We start from the raw sequence: 6,000 nt of genomic DNA, 5'->3' as shown, positions 1-6,000 counted from the left end.
CGAAGAAAGCAGAAAGGAAAAAAATGTTATTGTTCTTAGACAGACCTGAAAGTCATAGCATTATACAGATAAAAAAATACTTGGAAAGACATTAGGACTATGATTTTCCGGCTGAGACATGGAAATAACTTGTCTTGTTGGTGCTCATTTTCAGACAACAGAAATGAAATCATGTCTCCAGCATGGAAAGGTCAGCCAACAAGATTTTGTTAAATTCATCAAACTGTGCTCCCCACTGAGTAGCTGTCACTGGTGTGCACTAAAGTAACAGGGGCTGAGGGTGTTTGCACCCAAACAGCACAACGTGGCCAGAATAGAAGCTGAAAAAAAAGGCATTGATCTTTTTATTTCCTGTGAACTGAGAAGTAGGATTCCCTAGATGAAACTTAGCACATATCTTCCTTTCCTTCCCCATCTTTTATCTGGCAAAATAACACTTAATGGCTTTAGAAAGAAACCAGTGTTCCAGCCAGCATCACCTGGCAGTAAGAAGATGCAAGAAAGTTCTCCAAGTTTTGAGTTCAAAATTTTTACTGAGCAATAAAATATAAGTAAATTTAACTGTTCTCTTGAAACCAAGAAGAAAAAAAAATATTCTGTAGAAAATTGTGTAAGGAGATCCTTATACATTTTGAAACTGGTTCAAAGCTACAACCATAATTTTTGCAGCATCCACACATTAGATGACATTTACAACAGGTTTTAATTAAATTTACTTAATTTAGATATTTTTCAGCCAGAATCCATTGGCACACTTTCTTCCATCTTTTTTAAAGGTTAAATGAGCAATATGTGTAATGAGGTCTTTAAGGGAATACAAATTGTGTCAGCCTCGAATTATCCCAAAAGCCAGTACTGTGCTGGAGGACTTGTCGAGCACCAGCAGAGGGGAAGGTGCAGGACTCCTGCTCACTCTGCTGACACCAGAGTGCAGTGTACGACCTTCACACCGGCTGCTCCTGCCCAGGTTGGAGCCTGTGGTGTGATCACAGCACAGTTATCTGGATACAGGATCTGTTTGCAGTCACAGCCTCTCACAAATACCACTTTTAAGGCTGCTTCCAGGGGTCTTAACGATACCATGAGGTAATGGCTGAGGATGGTTTTCTTAAGGACTCCTCAGGAGACACGGAGCTGAGACAAGACTTTCTGAAGTGTGGCAAAATGTGGGGAATGAAGGAGTAATGCAAGCCCAGCTGGCTGAGGAGACCCTTTGCATCTCTGGAGCAGCTGAAATGCCTTGCTGAGGATTGAGGGGAAGGAGAGCAAGGAAAGTGATGTCTCTCTTCATCCCCAAGATGAGCACCCATACCCTTCTTCCTTTACATTAGAGCTGCACTCTGCACCTGCATCGACCCTGCCATTCAGCAGGCACCCCTGCACCTTTCAAAAAGTGCTTGGTGAAGCACGTCTTGGAAAGAACATTATCGCAAGCCAGCACGAAGCAGAATGAAATGCACTATGAAAAGGGCAATTACAGTGAAACTACATATGAGAGTTGCAGATGGACGCAATATGTAGTTGAATGACTAACAAGGAAACACAGTAGATGGCCTCCTAACAGCACATGGACCATATGGTACAGCAAAACTTGGGGAATCGTTCTCATCAACGTGGCAGCTTTATAAACGCCAAGGTAAAAAAAACACATAAGCTCTCTTGAAAATCTCAGTGAGTATCTCATCTCAAACTGACAGATTTCCTCAAAGCTAGCCTTATGGGTTCAGATAATTCAGTGCTGAATGTGCTGACAATAAGATAGGACAGAACAGAAGACTCCAGTGGAAGTCCACACAAGATGGTAAAACTCTCTTGAATTCAGCATCACTGAATTCACTAAATCTGGCATCAACACTGGTTAGATGCTGGTCAAGCTATCTTCACATTAGCTTTTACTTCTTCAAACAATTTGGTGCTAATGAATAGCATCTAATAACACAGAATACTTAATTACCCCACATGCTAGAAATAATCAGCCCTGATTGTTCCTGTCCAACTGTGTATTGCAACTGTGTAGGAATGGTCTTCACCATAGGTAACTCATGTACCAGTTGTTGTAAATACTCAGATAACCTGGACTGTCAGATACTGGGAAAAATGGACCTGAACATGGGGGAATTAGAGGCAGAGAATGACTAGGGGAAAAGGAACTCAGTGGTGAACTTCCTTTGGCATTATCCCATCAGCATCATCATTGTTATTACTAGTAGTCGTAGTAGTAGTAGTAGTAGTAGAAGTAGTTGTAGTAGTAGTAGTATTAAATATCAACTGGTGGTTGATCAGCTGGTGCTTTATCTGGGTCCTCCAGCAAAAAACATCTTCAGGGATGCTTGGTTGCCCATCTGATTCAGATGCCTCTACTTGGGCTTGCAAAATAATTACTTTTGGTCCTGACCCTAAGCCTGCCAGAGTCTTTGAGAGTTACTGTCTGAGAGTGGAGGTCTCAGGTTGTATTGGTAGCTTCTTGTCAAAAAATGTGATTAAAAGATAAAAATTCTATCCTTGTGATGGGTTAAGCAACAGTATGAAGCATTTAATCTTTGCTTGGTTTGTCACTTGTCTTTGGCAGTGTCAAAACCACCGCTCTGAAGTCTGAGGTCCAGAGCTCATTGTGTTTGTCTTATTTGATCCTGATTATCTTAAACAATCTGACAAGACACTGGGAAATGGAAACATGACATTTATTATTCTGCAGAACGAAGGATTTTATGTTCTAGTGTATTTTTGGCAAAATAGAGCAAGGATTTAGCAGACAGCTCTTAAGCAATATGCTAACTTATTTCTTTCTGTCCAAACCGTAAGCTATATGACAGCTGCCTTTCTAATGAGAAAAATGCAGTAATCATCACTTGCATGTAGTGGTTGGCAACAGTTGTTTGAATTTCTGGTGAGCATAACTCTCTGATCTGTTTTTCTTGCGGTAGTTTACATACAGTTTCTAAAGTTTGCATTGTTAGTCATACCTATATTTAGAATTTCCATTAGCAATAACTCAAGAGAAGCAGAAAAAAAGTGGAAAGATATGACTGTAAAGCTCAGTAGTGATGAGAAAAAAATGATGTCCTGAATTTCATTCTGTGGCAATGTGCGTCTTGAATTCAAATTGGAATTAATTTAAGCAGTCAAAAATGTTTTTAAAATAATTGACAGTGCAGAGAAACTAATTTATAAGCTGATTTTTACACATTGACTTTTGCTTTAATTACTGTAAGTGCTTTCTTTCCCTGATTAAAAAGGTTCTAAGGGTAGTTTAAGGCAAATGTATTCAGTTACTTACTTCAAGTAAAGAGCTCTGATTGCATTTGCCAGGTAGATGGGGTGGGTGGGGAATATTGGTTTAACTTTTCACCAAAGAAGGGACAGTAAGGCAAAGAATCACAGAATAAAATCATGGAATCATGTTGGCATAGGAAGACCAGGAAGCCTCATGCTGACTGGGACCTTTGCCACTGCAGTCCCAAATAGCACAACAATGTTTCTGTTTGAATGATGTGATGAAAATGGGTTTGCATGGTGGTGGCAAAGAAACTGCAGCATGGCATGGCCATGTTTGGTTGGCCTGAGCCCTGATTCCTTGGGTGAAATCGAGTGCCCCTTATAGAATACTTTCTGTGTTCATTTTTGCCTTCCCTTGTTCCGGCACGACGTCTCCCTGCAGTAACTCTGGCTGTCCTGTCAACAGCTGTGACCCTGCACAAATAAGCAAAACACGGGTGGCTTAAGAAGAAGATGCAAAGATCTCTCTTACAGATTCACAGTCTTCATGCAGCCATCTGGATCTTTCATCTTCTGTGGTATTTCATATTAATGAAGTGTACAGAGTAGGCTTTTGTGCAGAAATGAGAATAAAAAGTACTGTGAAAAGACAGGAACAAGCAAGAAGAAAAATTCTGTGAAAAATACTATGTTTTCATCATCTGTATCATAGATAAATGTAGTTGGTATGTGGATTGTGTAAGACTGGCCTAATTCTGCTGTCGTCTTTCTTCCACTGCTGCCCTTTGACTTATCCTTAAAAGGTGAAATGCAAAGTTTTGGCTAATTTCCTAGAAAGGACTTCTACATTATTTTAGGGGTGAGATGCTGCCCAGAATTCATTCAGTCAGTTGGATACTGCAAGGTCACTCCTAGACATACTTCACAATAAAAGATTAATTTATAGTTGGTGTAAATTAGTGCAGCTTGAGTAGAGTAAATTGAATTATTCTTGCTCAGTTCAGGCCTTGTAGTTGGATTGTCTCTGGAATATGAAGTATATCTTGTCTACTATCAGCTGAGAAACTAATTTAATCTTTCTAAGTGATAAAAAAGAGGAGCCAAGCTTTCCTTTCATAAGGTAAGAGAAATGAATGTACATTTTAGAGGAACACTGAGGAACATTTAAATTTAAATGAAAAAAAAGCAATCCTCCAGAAAATGTCATGTCCCTGATAAAAGTGGAAGAAGGCATCTGCTCAGAGAGCTGATACCCAGGAGCTGGTAGTGGCCAGCTGAAGAGCAGCAATATTTGCCACTGGGCTTCAGTCACAGAGAAGAGATGCAACAAGGGCCACTGACTCCTCTCTTAACAGAGATCTTCCATGAGTGGGAAGAGGGAGTTCAGCAGATTCCTGACACGCTTCCAGTGTGCTGGTGCACAGCAGTGCCAGACCCAGCTGCCTTGCTGTCAACCAGGAAAGTGTTTTTAAAGCATGCTCCCAGCCTCATTGGTGATTTGTCCATGCAGCTAGTTCTGATTTCAACCACTCTTCTCACAGCTGAGGATGCTGAGTAGACTTGCAAAAGTTCACAATTTGTGTGAGGCGTTTGAAAATTAGCCTCTGCTGATTTACTGAAATATCTCTGTGGCACATGTATCGAAGCACCTGGAGATAGGAGTAGTCATTGTCCACCTACCCATCAGGAAATTCAGCATTAAAGGGGGACCAAAAACCTACATACATGTATGCCCACAAATCCAGACACACGTCAATGATTCATAGCTGGAAAATCCCAGTTTTGGATGGAGTTTGCTATTCTAGTAGAAAAATTAATGTTCTGGGGTACATGACTATACTTTCCAGAATATTTTCCTGATCACCTCAGATTTCCTGAAAGTTAGGCTTTACTGTAATATCAGAGTTACACACCAAGTGCTCTCTGGGAGGACTGTGTGGCAGTAACATAGATGGAAAGTATTTTCCCTCAGATTAAGTATAACATTGCTGTCTGGGGATTATGAATTACTCCTGATTTTTTAATGTTCATTTCTCTGAGACAAATGAGTGGAAAATTAAATAGCTCCTTGTTATAATTCAGTATGCAACTTCAGGAAAAACAGGAGCATTTGCCTGTTTTTTGAAAAGGCTTAAAGACTACCCTGTATGGTGCCTTTGCCAGAAGACAGTACACAAAATAAAAAATAAAAACGCAAAGGGAGGAAGATGCTAGAAATTATTTCCTAACAACTAACCCATCTGCAGGAACCACAGCATGGGCCAAAGTGGTTCTCTGTTTTCTACATGAAGAAATAGCTAGCTATTGTTAATTAGATCCAAATGCCTGTGTTTTGATATGTTACATTGCTATTTAACAAAGGAAGGAGTTTTGTGAAATCTCCTCCCAAATAATAATTCTGAACAGAAACTTAATGCCAATATCAAAGTAGCTTCAAAATGCTTATGGTCAGAAGTATTCATTTCTTGGGAAGACGCTGTAGGGTGTTGCCAATGTTGATGAACTTCAGATTTTGATTCTGAGATCCAAGCACTGACTAATAAAATAGGTAACAGCTGTTTGTGTAAGTATGCAGACTACTACCACCATTCATTTGTTTCTTCAAGGTGGAAGTATTTTTCCAGTAAGTTTCAAAAGTCTCTTTAAAATGCAGTTCCACGGAGAAAAAAGTTACTTCTGTGCTGGCATTCTGGGGTTTCTGCCATCCCAATGACAAGTAGCTCAAATGTGCTCTGTGTACTGGCAGAAGAACAAGGTTTCTGACTGCCAGCCTGGACAGGGAGG

Source organism: Cyanistes caeruleus, chromosome 3, assembly GCF_971803275.1.
Source record: "Cyanistes caeruleus chromosome 3, bCyaCae1.hap1.1, whole genome shotgun sequence".
NCBI classification, from domain to species: Eukaryota; Metazoa; Chordata; class Aves; order Passeriformes; family Paridae; genus Cyanistes; species Cyanistes caeruleus.
This window is presented reverse-complemented; position numbering follows the sequence as displayed.